Below are 20,670 nucleotides of genomic sequence, written 5' to 3'. Positions count from 1 at the left end.
GCACCGTGCTCTCCTGGGAATGTCAGGGGGTGCTGGGCTGACTTTTGGCTGCCAGGTGCCCACCCAGCTTCACTCCCGCTCCCCCTCCTTCTCCACTCGCCTTGCTGTCTGCAGGGCTGTTTCTCTCCATGTGTCTCACTCCTCTCTCTTACAGTGACTGCACACTGCTGTTTAGCCTTGCTTCAATATGCTATCACAGAGGTGCCACGAGAATTGCTTACTGGCTCAGTTTGGGCAGTGGCATGTCCCTTTTGGAGCCAGCTGAAAGTGGCTCTCTCTCACATGGAGTCACCTCTTGATCCCTTTTCTCCTAAGCCACCTCTGCAGCCCCCTCACCCCTACCAAAAGCTAGCCATGCCAACTCAATACACAGGGTCATTGATGTCCCCGGTAAGACGTTAAGTCGTTGGTGAGCCCAAGACTTCCTCAGGTTGGTTAAATAAGAGTTGGTCCCCTTCCTCTCCTTCATTATAGGTTCTTTGTGTCAGAGCAGAGATGTGCTGGACCTCAGTCGTGGCACCAGGGCCAAGCTCAGGCGTGCAACAAAGCCAGCTGTTACCAAGTGCCCAAGTACCGTGCAGGCAAAAGGTTTGCGTCAGAGCATGCTGGGGGGGATGGCAGATGGCAATGTAAAGGGGAAAGGAGGAGATCAATCCCTGCTCTCCTCAGGACGAGAGAGAAGCAGGGCTGGACTCTGCAGCCCCAGCACGAGAGGGCTTTGCTGTCTGCGGGGTCTCTGCAGCCCCAGAGGGCCTGTGGTGCAGGTGAAGCTGATCTCCAGGAAGGACAAGGGGCTTTTGCAAGTGTCCTTGGCTACGGGTATCCTGAGATCCAGGAACACTGTGAAAATCATTGCTCTGTTCCTTGACTGCATCATCAAAGGGATGACTGAGGGATGTGGGAGAAGCACTCCCTGCATCTACTGGATTGAGATGGGACAGCACTTGCCTCACTGCAGTTGCTTGAAGGAAAGCACTGACCGCCTCAGAAGGTCTCTTGGGGTCTCTTACACGGCTGCTCTGAATGGGGATGATGTTCGCGCAAGTCCTGTGCTGTCCCTGCCGGCTGCACGCAGTTGTGCTGGAGAGCCCTGGCACCTCAGGCAGCTCCACAGGATGGAGTTAACCTTGAAATTGGGCAGCTGCCCTGAATTAGGTTGGGCATTGTAGGGGTGCCAGTGAGAACCCAGCCCTAACTGCCAATGGAGATCTGGTAAAGACAGCTGGTGGAGAAGAGAGAGAGACGTAGCTCTTCAGATGGCCTCTGTCTTCGGGTAACTTGACTTTGAGAGGAACGTCCTCTGGGAAACCACCTGGATGCCGCACTGGGATGTGCTTCCGTGAACCAGGGTCCCTATGTCCATACCTCATGCCATGAGGCATCTCAGATGGGCACCACACCACAGGGCTGAGGTGCCTCCCAGCATCTGGGAGTGGCAGCAGGAGGCCAGAGAGTCCCTACGCCTCTGCACGTGGAAGGGAAGGGCTCGCGGCTTTGAACAGCCCTGTCAGAGCCCTGACAATTCTGCGTGTGACTTCAGGAACAACCCCACCGGCCCAATGAGATTTCTCTCACCTGCCTTTTCCGGTTCATCGCAAGTGCCTCTGTGTGCTGCCTCACCCTCCCCTGTCCTTATGGCCCATCCCTTGTTTCACACAGTCTGAAAGCAGCACGTCCACAGAGCATTTCGCCCGCGCAGTCCGAAAGCGTTCTGCAAGCAGGAGTGTCACTGCCCTCCAGAAGATGGCTCTTCTCACCCTTCACACAGAACAGAGCACGTCTAGGGACTATGATGCACTCAGAAGCACAGGCACCTCCGTGTTTCACCTCTCTGAACTTCCTTCCCAATGTCCTTAGGCACCTAACAGAGAAACAAATGTGGTCACTCGAAGGCGTACCCACAAGGAGAGAGGGGACAGGAAGACCTAAAATTTTCCATGGCAAAAGGGGATTAGGACAATTTGTCATCATCAGTGGAGTTTCCCCTAATGGGAATGGGGAACGTCCCCAACCTTCAGAAAAATCTCTTCCTCCTCCCTCCCATGACCTGCCCCACAATTGCAGTTGGGAACAGCCTCAGCATGGGGCTGCTGGTGGAAAACATGGAAACCTGCTACAGCTCCGCCACCCTGACTGTCCTCCCACTGGGCACAGCACCATCTCTGCTCACAGCGCTCTTAGGGCTATTTCCTGCACCTTTGGCATGTACAGAGTGGCTCCTGCTGGTGGCCACATGCTATGAACAGTACTTGGCTCTGTGCCACCCCCTGCTCTCTGCAAGACTCCTGAACTGGAAGGGTTGTCGCTAGAAGACAGCTGCACCTTGGCTGGGGGGATTTCTGTCATCTGCAGTAATCATTTCCTTCTTGTCCCAGACACATTTGCTGGCCCTGATGTACTAGACCACTTTTGTGATTTAGCCCCAAGGCTGGAGCTCTCCTGCAGTGAAACCATGACGCTCATGCTCTCAGCTTTGGAAACGTGCTGTTTAGATCCAGTCTTCCCCTTCCTGGTCACACCGGCATCTTGTGTGTGCATCAGAGCTTCCATGGCCACCGAATTAATTCGCATCAGGTGCAGGGATGCTTTACACGTGCCCTTATACAGCCCTGACCATATCAAGAATCCTTCAATACTCCTTCAGGAGTTTGTTTGATCTCCCAAGGAGTATCAGTACCTATTAAAAAAAATATAAACATACATATGTCCAATGCAGCAGTCTGCATCTCTGTTAGAAGCCTTGAAGCAGTGTCCGGGGGAGCAGGGCTTGAGGTGTGAGCATCCCGTGAGTTGACGGATCCCCTTTCCCAGCAGATGGGGTCAGGGCTTGGCTGTCCTGCTTGGTGACACCCATCAAGGGCTTTCACAACCACGTTCCACGTTTGATTTTCCACCTCGAAGCAGCACCTCTGACTTCCTGCTTCACCAGCCTCCAAGGACTCTGGGAAACTCTTGGAGGTTTGCTGCTGACTTTTACTTGTCTTGAGGCTTGTTCAGTCTTTCAGGATCTGCAGTTCAGGCACTTGGCACCAGAGGGCTCATTAACATGCAAAACGCCCTAACAAGTCAAGTCTCTCTGGGCATATTTTTCCTTAAAGTCTTCAATTCTCATGTGCTTAATTAGAGAAGTTTCAGGAATGTAATCAAAGTGAAATAATATGATTACTAAACAACAAGAAGAAAGGGTTTCTTTTTTCTTTTTCCTACTTTATTTTTCTGCTTATACATGAATGGAAATCAGCAGTCTCTACGTGATACTGATCCTGAGCGTCTGCTAATGCAGTCTGAACAGATATGAAAATCAAGACCCTTTGTGTTCCACAACCTATGGCCAGTCTTCATCCTGCCCCCAGCCCAGCATTTCTCTCATCAGCCCCCTGGGACTTACAGCAGCCCTGTTCCAATCTGAGCTTCCTCCACTGAAGCTGCGCGGTTCAGCCCATTGGCACCGGTTCCCACCTGGGTTACTTGGAGAACGAGCAGCACACGGACACAGAAGGGTGTTTGTCACTTGCCAACAAATGGAAACAAAGGAATGCATAGTTCAGTAAAAAAACGAGACATTCCTCAGCTATGTGTAAAGTCCACATTACCCCCACCGAAATCTGCTTCCTACAGCGGCTAACCTTAGACCAACAGAAAACATAATTTTTGTTAAATCACAGATCCCAAGACTTCCCAAAAGATTCCCTGTCCTGGACTTTCTTTCTTTGTCCATAATTGTTCTTTGCACGCAGTGAGGCTTACACTCACGTCACGAGCTCCCTCGATTCGCAGAGAGAAGCAAAGAGACAAAGTAAATCAAATGGTCTTTTGAATACACAAATCTGCCTAAAGGGGGCCCTGAGCAGCAACAAGCTTTTGGACAAATCATGGAATAACAGAATGATGGAACGTGTGGGGTTGGAAGGGACCTTTAAAGGTCATCTAGTCCAACCCCCCTGCAGTAAGCAGGGACACCGACAACTAGATCAGGTTGCTCAGAGGCTCATCAAACCTGGCCTTGAATGTCTCCAGGGATGGGGCCTCCACCCCGTCTCTGGGCAACCTGAGCCACTGTCTCACCACCCTCAGTGGAGAGAACTTCTTCCTAAACTCTAATCTAAACCTGCCCTGCTCTAGTTTAAAACCATTGTCCCTCGTCCTAAGGCTACATGCCCTTGCAAACAGCCTTGCAACAGCTTTCTGACAGGGCCCCTTCAGGTTCTGGAAAGCCGCTATAAGGTCTCCCCGGAGCCTTCTCTTCTCCAGGCTGAACAACCCCAACCTCTCTCAGCCTCTCTTCGTAGCAGAGGTGCTCCAGCCCTTTGATCATCTTCGTGGCCCTCCTCTGGACCCTCTCCAGCAGCTCCATGTCCTTCTTGTGCTGAGGGCTCCAGAGCTGGACACAGTACTCCAGGTGGGGTCTCACGAGAGCAGAGTAGAGGGGGAGAATCCCCTCTCTGGATCTGCTGGCCATGCTTCTTTTGATGCAGCCCAGGACATGATTGGCCTTCTGGGCTGCAAGCGCACATTGTTAGCTCATGTCCAGCTTTTCATCCACCAGGACCCCCAAGTCCTTTTCCACAGGGCTGCTCTCTATCAAGTCATCCCCCAGCCTGTATTGGTAACGAGGGTTGTCCTGACCCAAGTGTAGGACCTTGCACTTGGCCCACCTTGATTGCCGTGTCCAGTTTTGCACCCCCCACCACAAAAAAGACACTGAGGGGCTGGAGCAAGTCCAGAGAAGAGCAATGAAGCTGGTGAGGAGCCTGGAGAACAAGTCTGATGAGGAGCAGCTGAGGGAGCTGGGGCTGTTTAGCCTGGAGAAAAGGACGCTGAGGGGAGACCTTCTCGCTCTCTACAACTCCCTGAAAGGAGGGTGTACAGAGGTGGGGGTCGGTCTCTTCTCCCAAGAAACAAGCAATAGGAGAAGAGGAAACGGCCGCCAGTTGCCCCAGCAGAGGTTTAGACTGGATATTAGGAACAATCTTTCCCCTCCTCCATCCGCGTCAGACAGGCGGTCATCACCAGCACGGAGATGACATGGAGCCTTCTGCTGCTCACAGGTTTGGGGAGGACACTGAGGAGATGGGGAGAGCACCTTGGGGTGTGGGGACACTGCGGGGAGGGGGACACACGTGCCAGATTCAGCCCCCTGACTTCCCCGTGTGGGAGCGCAGAGGAGGGGCAGGTGTACAACCTGCAGCTGACCCTATCCCTGACCCCAGTGTCATCCCTGTAGGTGCCATGTCCACATCGCTGTCCCCACAGGTGTCCTGGCCACACCACTGTCCCCAGCCCTGTCTCTGTCCCTCCAGGTCTCTTGTCCCCCTCCCTGTCCCCACAGGTGCCCTATGCCCAGGGCTGTGGGGACAGCGGCCGCCTGCTGGGCTGGTTCCATGGCAGCATCAGTTTTGTCCACCTCCGTGTCACAGTGAGACCAGGGGACACTGTCGACCCCACTGGGGGCTGGGGAGGGGCCCCCAGGCGCAGCTGTGTTTTGTAAAGTCTCCTTTCAAGAGCACAAAAACGCATTTTTTGATTCCAAAGCTTCTATTTCAGGCTCCAAAAAGGCATTTTTAAGATTAAGCCAGTCAGTTTTAGGGTCCAAGATGCATCTTGGATGTCAAAACCCTAATTTTTATGGTCCAAACTCCTCTTTTAGGCACCAAATTATCATGCATTTGAACCCAGAGCCTCATTTTTAGGTACAAACCCTCATTTAAAAGTTCCAACGCCCATTTTAAGATTCAAAGACCCATTGTCAAGTTCTAAACAAGCATTTTTAGGATCCAGCCAGTCATTTTTAGAGTCCAAGCCACATCTTGACTGTCCAAAGCGAGAGCGAGTGGCCCACACGCGTGTCCAGACGTGCCTCCAGGTGGGCCCCGGGGTGGCTGGGCAGCAGCCGGGCAGCGGCGTGGCAACATGACGATGTGCAGTGCGGTGTCGCGGCAACGTGACAATGCAACAATGTGCGTCTGCTCTCTAGAGCCGCTTGATGGGAGACTGGCTGTGGTGGCCGCAGCTGGGTGCCTCTGGAGCGAGAGGTGCCATCGCTCTGTCTACCCGTCTTTTAATTACCTCCAGGGATGGTGCCTCAGCCACTTCCCTGTGCAGCCTGTTCCAATGCCTGAAAAACCTTTCAGGGGAAAGATTGTTCCTAATATCCAGTCTAAACCTCTGCTGGGGCAACTGGCGGCCGTTTCCTCTTCTCCTGTTGCTTGTTTCTTGGGAGAAGAGACCGACCCCCACCTCTCTACACCCTCCTTTCAGGGAGTTGTAGAGAGCGAGAAGGTCTCCCCTCAGCGTCCTTTTCTCCAGGCTAAACAGCCCCAGCTCCCTCAGCTGCTCCTCATCAGACTTGTTCTCCAGACTCCTCACCAGCTTCATTGCTCTTCTCTGGACCTGCTCCAGCCCCTCAGTGTCTTTTTTGTGGTGAGGGGTGCAAAACTGGACACAGCACTCGAGCTGGGGCCTCACCAGTGCCCAGTACAGGGGGACGGTCACTTCTCTAGTCCTGCTGGCCACACTGTTCCTGATACAGGTCAGAACGCTGTTAGTCCAACCTGGCCTTGCGTCCCGGGATTCTGGGTTTGTTGGGTTGGAGTTTGGGGTGGATTTTGGGTTTTTTGATTTGGCTTTTGGATTGGATGTTAAGTTTCCTGGACTGGATTCTTTTTGTTGGACATTTCCTGTTGGGTTTTTGGGGTTGTTTTTTTTATTTATTTAAGTTGTTTTTTGGGGTTCACGTTTTGGGGTTGGATTTTGGGTTTAATTATGGGTTGGTCGGTTGGAATTTTTGGGTTTGATTTTTACCTCTGCACGGGCGTGTCAGGCAGCCATTGTGACACGAGGGCAGCAGGGCCAGAGCTGAGTGTCTGGCGGTGGTGGCATGGCAACCGCTGATGTGCTGCCCGCAGTGGTGGGGCTGCCATCGGCAGGGACATGTTCAAGCAGGTCAGGTTCCTCCAATGCCATCCAAGCTGGCCTTGAGCCCTGGGATTTTGGGTCGTTTAGGTTGGATTTGGCGTTTTTTGCGGTTTTTTTTAGGGTTGGTTTTTTTATGTTGGATTTTTTGGTTGAGTTTTCCATTGAGTATTTGGGTTTTTTGGGGTTGGATTTTTTAGATTGGATTTTGTATGGTTTTTTTGTTGTTGTTGTTGTATTTGGGGTTGGATTTGGGGTTTTTCGGGTTGGATTTTTAAGGTTAGATTTTTTCTGTTAACCGAGCTGAATTTCGGGTTGGATTTTGGGTTGGGTTTTTCATTTTTTTCGGGTTGGATTTTTCGGGTTAGAAATTTTGGGTTGGATTTTTTCGGATTGGATTTTTTGGGGTGGATTGTTGTTTTTTTTCAGTTAGATGTTGGGTCATATTTTGGGTTTTTTGGGTTTGATTTTTCGGGTTAGAAATTTCAAGTGGGTTGGGTTGAATTTCATGTTGGGTTTTTTGGGGTTGGATTTTTCTGGGTTCAGGTTTTGGACTTTTTTGGATTTGAATTTTTGCGTTGGATTTTGGGTTGGATTTTTGGGGTTAGATTTTCACCCCTGCACGGGCGTGTCAGGCAGCCATTGTGACATGAGGGCGGCAGGGCCAGCGCTGAGCGTGTGGTGGTGGCATGGCAACTGCTGATGTGCTGCCCGCAGTGGTGGGGCTGCCATCGGCAGGGACATGTTCAAGCAGGTCAGGTTCCTCCAACGCCGTCCAAGCTGGCCTTGAGCCCTGGGATTTTGGGTGGGTTGGGTTGGATGTTGGGGTGGATTTTGTTTTGTTGGGTTGGATTTTGGATTGGATTTTGGATTTTTTTGGGTTGGATGTTTGGGCTTGGGTTTTTTGGGCTTGGATTTTTTGGGGTGGATTTGGGGTTTTTTTCAGTTAGATTTTGGGTTGGATTTTGGGTTTTTGGGTTGGATTTTTGGGGTTGGACTTTTTGGATTGGATTTTTGCAGTTGGTTGGGTTGAATTTTGGGTTGGGTTTTTTGGGGATTGGGTTGTTTGGAGTTGGGTTTTGGACTTTTTTGGGTTTGATTTTTTGGGTTGGATTTTGGGGTTGGGTTTTTTGGGTTTGATTTTTACCCCTGCATGGGTGTGTCAGGCAGCCATTGTGACATGACAGTGACAGGGCCAGTGCTGATTGTCTGGCGGTGGTGGCATGGCAACCGCTGATGTGCTGCCCGCAGCGGTGGGTCTGCCATCAGAAGGGACATGTTCAAGCAGGTCAGGTTCCTCCAATGCCATCCAAGCTGGCCTTGAGCACTGGGATTTTGGGTCGGTTGGGTTTGAAGTTGGAGTGGGGTTTTTTTTAATGGTTGGATTTTGGCTTGGATTTTGGAATTTTTGGGCTTTACCTTTTTTGGCTTGGATTTTTTGGGCTTGGATTTTTTGGGGTGGATTGTATGTTTTTTGAGTGATATTTTGGGTTGCATTTTGGGTTTTTCAGGTTGGATTTTTGGGGTTTGATTTTTGGGGTTTGGTTTTTCAGGTTGGATTTTTCGGGTTGGATTTTTCGGGTTGTTTGGGTTGAATTTTGGGTTGGGTTTTTTTGTTTGGGTTTTTTGGGATTGGGTTTTTGGGGGTTCGGTTTATGGTTTTTTGATTAGATTTTGGGTTTTGGGGACTCGATTTTTGGGGTTGGGCTTTTTGAACCCTGGGATTTCTAGTTGTTTGGAGTGGATTTTGGGGTGGTTTTTGTTGGGTTTTTTTGGGGTGGGGGTGTTTGGGTTGGGTTTTTCTTTTTGGGCTAGATTTGTTGGGGTTGGATTTTTGGACTGGGCTGTCCCCAGGGCCCTCCATCCCCCATGCGTTTAAACTTGGCTGTCTGATACCAACCAAATCCCTTTGATTTGGCTGAAAATAAAAGTATTCCAGTGCTTGACAAACCTTTCAGTGAAGAAATGTTTTTCCTACTATCCAATCTAAATCTTCCCTGGCACAACTCCTGGCCATTTCCTCTTGTCATGTAACTCGTTACTTGGGAGAAGACACCAACAGCCACCTCGCCACTTCCAAGCCTGTAGTGCTGCATTGGGTTTTCGTGACCCAAGTGTAGGACCCGGCACTTGGCTGTGTTGAACCTCAGGCCACTGGCCTCTGCCCATCGATCCAGCCTGTCCAGATCCCTCTGCAAAGCCTTTCTACCCTCAAGCAGGTCGACACTGCCAACCAACTTGGTGTCGTCTGCAACCTTATTGAGGGTGCACTCGATCCCCTCATCCAGATCATTGATAAAGACATTAAAAGGAACTGGCCCCAGTTGTAGGCCCTGGGGAAAACCACTTGTGACCAGCTGCCACCTGCATTAAACTTTGTTCACCACCACTTTGGCCACTCTTTGGCTCAGCCATCCAGCCAGGTTTTCACCTGGCATAGAGTACTCCCGTCCAAGCCACGGGCAGCCAGTTTCTCAGGGAGAATGCTTTGGGAAATGCTGTCAAAGGCGTTTCTAAAGTCCAGGTAAAGAACATCCACAGCCTTTCCCTCATCCACTAAGTGGGTCACCTTCTCATAGAAGGAGATCAGGTTTGTCAAGCAGGACCTGACTTTCATGAACCCATGCTGACTGGGCCTGATCACCTGGTTGTCCTCATGTGCCACATGATGGCACTCAGGATGATCGGTTCCATGATCTTCCCCACACCGAGGTCAGACTGACAGGGCGGTAGTTCCCAGGATGCTCCTTCTGTCCGTTTATGTTGATGGGTGTCACCTTTACTAACCTCCACTTAACTGGCACCTCCCCGCTTTGCCAGGACTGCTGAAAAATGATGGAAAGCGGCTTGGTGAGCATCTCCGACAGCTCCCTCAGTACCTGTGGGTGGAACCCATCTGGCCCCATAGATTTGTGTATGTCTAAGTGCTGTAGCAGGTCCCTCACTATTCCCTTTGGATTATGGGGGCTTCATGCTGCTCCCCATCCCTGTCTTCCCGCTCAGGGGCTGAGTACCCAGAGAACTGCTGGTCTTACTACTAAAGACGGAGGCAAAGAAGGTATTAAGTACCTCAGCCTTTTCCTCATCCATTTTCACTATGTTTTCCGCCATATCCAATAAAGGATGGGGATTCTCCTTAGCTCTCTTTGTGTTTCTAATGTAATCATAGAAACATGTTTTAGTGTCTGTTATGACATTAGCCAGGTAAAGACCTAGTTGGGCATTGGCCTTTCTAATTTTTTCCCTGCATAACCTCACAACATCCTTGTAGTTCTCCTGAGTTGCCTCCCCCTTCTTCAAAATGTCATAATCTCCTTTTTTCCCCTGAGTTTGAGACAAAGCTCTCTGTTCGGCCAGGCCAGTCTTCTTCCCCACCAGCTTGTGTTTAGGCACATGGGGATGGCCGGATCCTGCGACTTTAAAAGTTCCTTCTTGAAAAACGTCCTGCCTTCCTGGACTTCTTTTGCCCTTCAGGACTGCCTCCCAGGGGACTCTGTCAACCAGGCCTCTCAAAAGGGCAAACTAAGATAACCAGGTCCGAAGCCCAGAGAGTTATTGCCATTAGGCACCTCCTGATGGTGGAGGGAGGGGAAGCCCAAAAGAAGGAACTCCGTGACACTGGTATGGTTCAATAGTTTGCATCCAAGCTGCAGTGTTCAAGGGCAGATGGTCAGTGGAGGAAACAATGCTTCAGGAGGTTAAAAGAAGATGAGACAGAGTGAAAGAGTGTAGAAGGACGAGAAAAGAGGTTCATGGGGACATTCGGGCACAGGCTGGAAGGAAAACAGAATGGAGAGGAGAATCATCTGAAAGCAAGAAGACATCCTTTGATGTACAAAGAACAAAGTTATTAAGGGAGTTAGAGTAGGACTTCACTAGAAACAGTAGGTAAGTTATTGCACATGCACTCTTTACCCAAGAGTCTCTTTACAGTAAATGGAAACACCAATTGGTGTTTCTCAATCTAGTCTTTTTCCTCTAGTTCTTCCTCTAGTCTTATTTAAATACATCATTTAGGATACGCTAAAAGGAATTCTATTGGAAGAGAAAACACCTCAGAAAGTGGAGAAAGTGGCATGGAGAGAGTGACAAATGAGGAGACGTGGGAAGTAAAGGTAAGCAAGACAGGGAGGAGGGAAAGGTCCTCAGTCACTGACCACTTTCTCGCTGAAACCCAGTTTTGGTAAATCATTCTGGCTGTGAGGGGGAAAAACAAAAGAAGATTTTAAAAGCAACACAAAAGAGGGGAAGGACCAAAAGGGAAAAGCTATGGGCTTGCTTCTTTCAGGAGCCTCACCTTTACCTTCCCGTCCCTGACTGTTACAGCCCTGACCAGCTCTTCCCTGTTTGTAAGGAGGAAGTCCCACAGGGCACTTCACCTCATGGCATCACAGTCACCCTTGTAAGGAAGACATCCCCAATGAGCTCCAAACCCCTCCTGGGTGGTTTGCACCTCACTCTCTTGCCCCTTCAGCAAATGCTGGGATAGTTTAGGTCGGCCATGAGGACCAGGGCCTGCAAACATGAGGTTTCTTCCAGGTGTCTGAAGAAGGCCTCATCTGCTTCCTCTTCCTGGTCAGGGGATCCATAGCAGACATCCACCCACCACAGCGGTGCCCATGTCCTGCCCTCTCGTGCTGGCCCTTCAGCTCTCAGTTGACTCATCACCTCCCCCCAGGCAGAGCCCCACGTGTTCCTGCTGCTCTCTCCCAGAAAGGGCAACTTCCCCTCTGGGTCCAGACCTATGGCTTGACCAGTACCAGACCCACAGTTTCTCTAGGAAGGAGTATTTGTAGTGCCCTGCAACTCCTCATGCTGTTCTCTTGTGAGAGACACCCCAGTCAAGATGAGCCAGCTGCGTGCAAACATTAAAAGCTGAGTAAATGGTGCTTCAGTCCACCGGGACCTTGAGAAACTCTGGGATTCGGACAGTGGAAGTCACTTGAAGTTTTACAGGGAGAAGTGGTCAGTCCTGCCTTGGTGGGTGCTGGGGGGGAAGGGGGAGAATAAGCCCATACATCAGCACAGGCTGGGACCTGACGGGCTGAGCAGAGACTCTGAGGAGAAGGGCCTGGGCACTACGAGGGATGCCCTACGAGCCCGTAGAGTAGGGACACTATGAACAAGGCCAGCTGCATATGGGGCTGCATTAGGAGGAGCGTGGGCCACCCAGAGAACCTGAGTTCTCATCCCCCTCAACTCAGCACCGGTGTGGCCCCACACATGTGGCTGTGTCCCAGTGTGTCGCTCCCCATTTCTGAGAAGTAGTGATGAACTAGAGAGTGCTGAGTGGAGGTCTGCCAAGGTGGGGTTCGGGACCTCGTGCACGTGACCTGTGTGGGGTCTTAGTTCAAAGGCCCATTTAATGCACACATCCTGGAGTTCCCACCATCTAAAAAGACATAGGATTGCCCCTGGGATACTCTCCGTACAGTGCTAGACCACATGAACAGCGTTTCAAAACATACATTATGAAGTCGGAGTGCCTTTCTTACTGGGATCATAACAGACCAACACTTCCTAGTGAAAAATCACTCTCTCAGCACCCCTGGATGCAAACCTCTGGACCCACGGACTGGTAAGGGTGTAGTTTGCTCCAGTAACCCTTGACTTGATCCCCACCCACTGCTGGTTGTTCTCCTCCAGAGTCCTGCCTCAAAGCACCAAGGCCTGGGAGACCTCGCTGCTGGTAACTGAGGCAAAGAGGACATTGAATATCTCAGGTCTAGTCCTACTCCTACTGAATTCGACAGTGCTCCTACATTATTCCCTTTTCTTCGTTTAACTGTTCCTGAATTACCTAAAGCTCATCTCGGTGCCCTGGAATTCCTATTTGAGTTTCAGTTCAGTTTTGATATGCACCACTGCTGGATCTGGAGGATGCTGCCATTTCACTTGGCCAAAGGGCTTTCCCACCAGGCTCATTCAGGATCCCTGAGACGATGCCCTGTCTCTATGAACGGCTCCAGCAGAGCTTGCGGTTATCTAATAATAAGAGCAAAAAAGGTGATATTTCGATGTAACTTTGAGAGGAGAATTAAAAGTTCTGGAAAGAAGTGTCTCTGCCCAGCTGAGGGAGGGAACATCAGTGGTGACTTCATCCTGTTTCCCAGCAGGTTCCCCTGGAGCCCCAGGGACACCTGGAGGGAGCCCCGAGGGGGCAGAGAAAGGGCTGCCTTGGGCTGGTCCTCTGCTGCTGAGCTGGGCTGGGCTCCTGGCATGGAGGGAGCTGATGGCAAGCGGGCAGCGCTGCAGAGAGACAGCTCTGCCCAGGAGCAGCTCCTCTGCCAAGCGCAGCAGGGCTGAGGGCACTGCCTGCAGGCAGCGAGGGCAGAGGAGGGAGGCAGAGAGTGTAAAGGCAGTCTGGGGTGGGAGGAGAGAGGAGAGCTCGCTTGGAGAAAGATCTTCACAGCCCTGAACAGGGTAAGTCTCTGGCTGCAGGGCAATGCAGCTGCGGTTCCTGGAATGATCTCCCAAAGCTGGCACATCCCACAGCCTCTGGGATCTATCAGGAGGTCTCTCACAGTTTCTCCAGCGTAGAGGAAAAGGACTTGCTTTGGAGCAGGGCTTCCCTGTGGCTCTGTCAATGGGACAGGGCACATCAGCTGCCTTCACCCGGGGATGGCTGCAGTGTGAAGGTGGGTGTGCAGCCAGGGGTGCCCAGGGCTGTCCTTCAGAGCAGGGTCCCTTCACCCAAGGGTGCTTTGTGCCGTGGCAGGGACTTATCTCCTGTCAGGATCAGCTCTCCGTTTACCTGAGGAGCTCCCAACAGCAGTGTGGGGAGAAGCTGTGGGGGGAAGAGGCAACTCCTGGCAGGAGAGTGTCCTGCTGTCAAGGGGGTGCTGCGTGGGGCAGGGCTGCTCTCAGCTGCAGTTCACCCCCAGGACATTTCCCAGGGGATTGTTTGAGGGAAAGCTCAAGGCAGGAATTACGTTACAGATAAGGAGCTTTCCTGCGTTTGTGTTTTTATTTTCCTAGTGAGAGGGTGGGGAGGTAGAACAAGGGATACATGTATAGGGAGCTCTCAAGTGGGAAGAAGTCAGTGAGACTCCTGAGCTGTAGCTTTGAGTGATCAGTAGGTCTGCCAGGAACCTCCTGGAGTGCCTTCAGCCACTCCTCTGCCCATGGGCAGCACCAGCATCAGCTCTGCTGGACCCATCGGGGTTGTTCTGACCTGCCCTTTTCCACCTGCAAACAGGAACGTGAACCCGGCCAGTGCCCGGCAAACAGGCAGGTTTCTGTGGGGCCAAGGGGAGCGCACAGGGGTTGGGATGGGGTCTGTGAGAGCTGACAGGGAAAAGACATGGGACAGGGAAACACCTCCCAGGAGGAAAATCTCCCGGCAGCAGAGCTATGATCAGGGAATGAGAGGAAAGAGAAACCAGAAATGCTGTGGGAGGAAGGATTCAGAAAACTCTGTATGATCCCCTCCAATGCAGACCCCTTCCCCTGAGCAAGTGTCTCCATGGGAATGAAGTGTCCAAGCTCTCCTCTAACCCGTGGGGCTGTGGGCAAAGTAGTCTATGTGGCTGGGGAATGAGCTGACTCTCCCCTTCTGAGATACCATCACTAGGACACTTGGGTGTCTCCTTGGGGTGTCCTTCCAAGCACTGCGCTGCCCTCCAGGATGCCAGTCTGTCCTGGAGCATCCTGGTGTTACCTGAATGCCTAGTGGAGAAGCGCAGAGACGCTACGACCAAGGAAAGGCTGCTGGGTTTGTGAAACGAGCCATGTGTGTCCTTGGCGAGAAGTGGGGTGCTGAGACCTTGAGAAAAGGTGAGACGCTGAGCTCTCGGCAGTGGGTTTCTCTGCTCTCAGCAGCGCCTGGTGTCTTTTCAGGTCTACATGCGAGTGTGATTCCCCTCTGTCTCAGAAAGGCACAAGCAGAGGGCAGCTGGGAACAAGACAGAGGGACAGGCCAGCTCCCCTCGCTCTGCACTAACCCTCAGACAATCCCCTGGCCTGGCAGGACTCCCTTTGCTGTCCCTGAACGCAGCAGAAATGGTGAGGGTTTCTGAAATCCAAGAGAATCTCCTGCTGAGACGGGAGAGAGCTGTATAAGAACCTCTCTCCAACACTCTTGCAACTGTGGTTTCATGGCAATGGGAGTGCAGAGACTGACAAGCCCTTTTTTCACGAGGAGAGGTTTATCTGAGAAATTGGGACACCAGGACTGCCCACCCCATTCCCACGAATCTGCTGCTGCAGAGCAGGGCTGACTCCTGGGCATCCGGCGGGCAGAGGTCCCGCTCCTCCTGGCACACCTGGACAGAACCAACCAGAGCTCCAGCCACAGAGCTGAATGAAGATCTGACAGAAATGGAAAAGCAGAGCAGAGCGTGAGGTATGAGAACTGGTGTTGATATTTCTCAGAAAAGTCTCCCCTAACTTGTCACTGTGCTTTCCTCCTTGTTCAGTGCTCCACACCAAAAGGCACCAAATGTCCAACAGCAGCTCCATCACCCAGTTCCTCCTCCTGGCATTCGCAGACACACGGGAGCTGCAGCTCTTGCACTTCGGGCTCTTCCTGGGCATCTACCTGGCTGCCCTCCTGGCCAACGGCCTCATCATCACCGCCATCGCCTGTGACCACCGCCTCCACACCCCCATGTACTTCTTCCTCCTCAACCTCTCTGTTCTCGACCTGGGCTCCATCTCTGCTACTCTTCCCAAATCCATGGCCAATTCCCTCTTGGGTACCAGGGCCATTTCCTACAAAGGATGTGTTACACAGGTCTTTTTTTTCTTTTTCTGTACTGTAGCAGAGTTTTATCTTCTCACTGTCATGTCCTATGACCGCTACGTGGCCATCTGCAAACCCCTGCACTACGGGACCCTCCTGGGCAGCAGAGCTTGTGTCCACATGGCAGCAGCTGCCTGGGGCAGTGGGTTTCTCCATGCTCTCCTGCACACGGCCAATACATTTTCCCTACCCCTCTGCCAGGGCAATGCCCTGGACCAGTTCTTCTGTGAAATCCTCCAGATCCTCAAGCTCTCCTGCTCACACTCAGACTCCCTCAGGGAAGTTGGGCTTCTTGTGGTTAGTGTCTCTTTGTGTTCATCGTGCTGTCCTACGTGCAGATCTTCAGGGCCGTGCTGAGGATCCCCTCTGAGCAGGGACGGCACAAAGCCTTTTCCACGTGCCTCCCTCACCTGGCCGTCGTCTCCCTGTTTGTCAGCACTGCCGTGTTTGCCCACCTGAAGCCCCCCTCCATCTCCTCCCCATCCCTGGATGTGGTGGTGGCTGTGCTGTACTCCGTGGTGCCTCCAGCAGTGAACCCCCTCATCTACAGCATGAGGAACCAGGAGCTCAAGGATGCCCTCTGGAAATTAATGACCAGGTTATTTTCTGCAGCAATAAACTGTCTCCTGCAAATCACTCATAATGTAATTCATTATACGCCAAGCCCGTCTTCTATAGGTTTGGTTAGGGGTTAGGTAACTGTGTGTTAGGTTTGGTTGAGGGTTTTGGCTTTTTCTTACTTTTTTTTTTTTTAAAATTATATACTTTTGTCCACAAATAAATGTCATTATTTGAGATTTTTTTTTTTACTACCTATCTATCCAAATTTCTGAGACTCACAGACTCATGCCCAAAATCCTTCTTCTCAGGCCTTTTCTGGAGCTGCAGGGGTAGAGCCTGAGCGCCGAGGAGGAGGGGAAAGAATCCCAGCACTTGCAGAGCACCAGCACTTGTTCTTTCCGGGGCTGCTCTATTTTCACTTCCACACTCGCCTTCTGAGCCCCTGTGTTGATCTAAGGCCTGAGTGCTCTGGCAGCTTGGTCATGGTGCTGCTGTGTAGCAGCTCTGTGATCACAGGCACGGAGAAGCAATGGGCACCTCTGAGAAAAAGCTCGTCTGCATAACAGAGTTTCCACCATGAAAGGGGATCTGCTCAGGGCAGTGCAGGAAGGATTAGGTCTTCTTCCACAGTTGCTGTCAAGAGCGTTCCTTCAAACGTGCCCTGGTGAGGGATGCCCAGTAAAGAGGTAAAGAGTGTGCGTGTGCAGGGTGAGGGCACACACAACAGTGTCCTTGCACAGCCACACCTCCAGGGACAGGACTGAAGGACCAGCAGAGCGGGGTCTGGTCTGTGCCTTTGTTTGCTGGACACCCCGGGGAAGCTGTCCCAGGGCAATCGTCACAGAACAGACACCTGAAACCACCATTTGCAGAACTGGACGCCTACGCAAACCCAGAGAGGATGTTTGTCTGCCTGTGGAGAGACACCGAATAACGAGGTCAGAAGTCCCTGTTTGCATGGTTCAGAGGAGATTTCGGCATGCACACCGTGTGCATGTGGGGACATGAACCCGAGAGAGCACAAACACCAGCAGCTGTTCTTAGAAATGCCCGAAAGTGCTGTGGGACAGGCCGTGTCCCTTCATTGGAGAGTAACGTCCCCTGGGAAACCCCCTGAATGCAGCACTGGGATGGGCTTCCTTGACCCCAGGTCCCTGTGTCCATTCCTCACGCCGTGGGGCATCTCAGAGAGGTGCCGAGCAGGGAGACACAGCGCGGGGCTGAGGTGCTGCCGGCCTCTGGGAGTGGCAACAGGAGGCCATGGAGTCTGCTGCAGGGCCTCTGCCCGTGCCAGGGAAGGACTCGTGTCTCTGAGCAGCCCTGCCAGAGCCCTGACAGTGCCGTGTGTGTCTCCAGGAACACCTGTGTGCTACCTCACCCTCCCCTCTCTTCATGGCCTGTCCCTTTGATTACACGGTGTGACAGAAGCACCTCTGTGGAGCATCTCCCCTGTGCAGTCCGAAAGGGTTCTGCAGGCGTGAGCGGCATTGCCCTCTAGAAGATGGCATTTCTCACCTCTCACAGAGCACAGAGCACGTCTAGGGAGTAGGAATGCAGTGAGAGGCACACACCCTCCATGTTTCACCTCTCTGAACGTCCTTCACGATATTTTTAAGCACCTGACAGAGAAGCAAATGTCTTCAGAAATAGGTGGGCTGGGCTGTTTGCACCAATGCTGAAACTCTCCTGATGTGAAACCATTACATTCATCATGGACTTTGTTTTCATAACCTCTTTCTAGACCCAATCTTCCCCTTCCTGTTCATGCTGGAATCCTGTGTGTGCAGCAGAGCTGCACTTGGGGGCAGCTCTCCTGCCCAGCATGGGCAGGCAGAAGGCCTTCTCCACCGGCTCCTCTGCCCTCCCTGGAGCCACTCCTTTCTGCGGCACCCCCACCACTGTCAGTGGGATGCCCAGAACAGCCCTCCTGAGAGAGTTTAACAAAGCCCTGTTTCAACACGCACCTCACCCCTGCTCGATCCTCTCATCTACAGCCTGAGGAGAAGGAAGGATGGGGGTTGGGAGGAACTGACAGAAACAGCTTAGGAAAGCTGTCGGCTGCCGAGAGATCCCGTTGGAGTCGTGGGCTTGTAGGAAGAAATCACTTCTGGTTTTCTTCTGAAGCGGCCCCCAAGGATCTGGACAGCGAGTATTGTGTCCTGGGCACTCCTCTGGCAGCGTGTCATAGTGAGAAGGCTTTTGGTGTCATGGAGATGGAGAAGGCTGGCCAGTGCCATTGTGAGACCTCTCTCCAACACCTTGGAAAGGCCAGAGCCATCTGAGAGCCTTGGAAAAAGCAGACATGAAACCAGTTTTCAAAAAAGCAGGAAGGAGGATTGGGCCAATGACAGACTGGCCAGCCTCACCAGGGAAGGGGATATGACAAGTCCTCCTGCAGCCATCTGCAGGCGTTTGAAGGACAAGAAAGGGATGGCAGAAGACATGTGGGAGGGAAAAGAAGGGGATGTTGTGTACCTGGACTTTAGCAAGGCCTTTGACATGGTCTTCTGTAGTCTCCTTATAGCCAGGTTGTTGACAGCCGGGCTGAAGAAGTGGACGATGTGGTTGGTGGAAAGCTGTCTGAATAATGACAGAGGGACATCATCTGTGGTACAAAGTCCTTCTGGAACCCACTTACTAGTGGCATCCATCAAAGACCAGCCCTTGACAACTACTATGGAACATTATTATCTCTCCGTATGATGGCAGACAATGCACTTTCACCTCCTTTGTAGATGATGCCAAGCTGGGGGAGCCCTTGAGGAATCCCACCCTGTTAGCACTGTTGGTGGCAGGAGAGTTGGGAAGGATGACTGTGGTGGGTTACACATGGCAGGGCACGGAGGGTCGGAAGGGAGAAGCGTAGAGGGATGGCACCTTTGGGAATGAGTGCACAGGAGAGGTGACCCAAAGCTGACTAACAGAGTACTCCATCCCACCTGCATCTTGCTCAGTATAAAAGCTGAGGGATCACAGGGCTCAGGCTCTTTTTTCAATGTCAGATGCCAGCTGGAGGAGCGGTGCTAGAGGAGGCTGGGAAGCAAAAGCGTGGTTGTGATGTGACAATTCAGGGCAGCACTTGGCCAACGGCTGATCCCAGGGAAATGGTGCTGGAGCCACGGTGGTCTCACTGTGGCCAGGACAATAATGGCCCCTCCGAGTGGGGTGGGGGCCTGGGCTGGGGCACAACGAGATGCCCTGAGCAGGACAGGGACAAAACGGAATGCCCCAAGTGGGGCAGGAGGCAAACTCCCTGTCCTGAGCTGAGCAGGAGGAACTCAGTGCCCTGAGCAAGAGTGGGGAAAACTAGAGGACGCAGGCGGTGCAGGGGCCCAACTGGCGAGCTCAAGGTGGGCAGGAATAGCAACCAGCTGCCTCGTTGGGGCAGAGGCAACACTCACTGCTCTCCAGGCAGGTCGTGGGGTAAAATGAGATGCTAAAAAGCCACCCACAAATGGCTATTGGAGCAGCAGGGTGGGACAGCAGCTGGGTGGGGGCCTGGCAGCCACCCAAGGTGCACCCAGCGCAGTTGCTCAAGGGGGTTCTTTGGTAGCACTAGTTCGAAGTCAGTCTGTGGCTGTATCTTGGGGGGTAAATAAAATTCATTGGAAACGAACTTATAAGACACCAAGTGCTTTGCTGCAGGAGTCTCACAGACGCAGTGCTGTACCTGGGAAGAGTGGAAAAGAAGTCCTCAGCCCCCCGACTGTGCCAGCCAAAGCTGTGAAGGGGCTCGCTGACAGCCCTGGGCAGGTTTTTATGCCTGGGGCTGGTGCGGCTCCAGGCAGAGGCGGGAGCTCTGTGGGCAGATGAACAGCCCTTGGCCAGCAGTGCCTGGGGCAGCCCAACAGCTGCCGGCTGGTGGCTGCAGGAGGTGCCCCAGCTGTGGTGGCTGAGGGGCCACAGTGTGTCCCCGTGCGTCTGGGGGTGGCCCCTGTCACAAAGGGGCAGTGATGCGGCACCCACCCACTGCTTGTGAGCTCACCTGGCCAGGGCTTGGCATCCTCAAGAGCGCGTCAGTCAAAGCTCCTTGGGCTGAGCTGGCCTTGGGACAACTCGGCTCCTTCCTTTGCCACTTGCTTGGCTGCTTTTTCCCAACCATTCATCGTTTACTGCCCTCTTCTCCTCACCTTCCATCCTCTTCTGAAGGTAATGATGATTTGACCTTCAGGACAGATCATACAGGAGGTAAATATGGGATCAAAGTATCATCTGGTCTATGCCTTCGGAGCTTTAGGATGAGCTGTTACAGCTTTATAGGCTGGCCAGATACGCACTGTGGGTAGAGTTCCTATTTGCTAATTGTTATTTCTTCAACACATCCTAGGGTGGGTAAGTAGGGGTGGCAGTGTACTCTGAGGCTTTGGGCTCCGTCTGGAATGAGAAGAAGCCCATCCTGACGGATGCGGTAGGAAGAGAGACAGAAAAGGAGCACAGCGAAGGCAGCTGTTAAG

This window comes from Rissa tridactyla, unplaced genomic scaffold (genome assembly GCF_028500815.1).
Source record: "Rissa tridactyla isolate bRisTri1 unplaced genomic scaffold, bRisTri1.patW.cur.20221130 scaffold_29, whole genome shotgun sequence".
Classification (NCBI taxonomy): domain Eukaryota; kingdom Metazoa; phylum Chordata; class Aves; order Charadriiformes; family Laridae; genus Rissa; species Rissa tridactyla.
Note: the sequence above shows the minus strand (reverse complement) of the source record.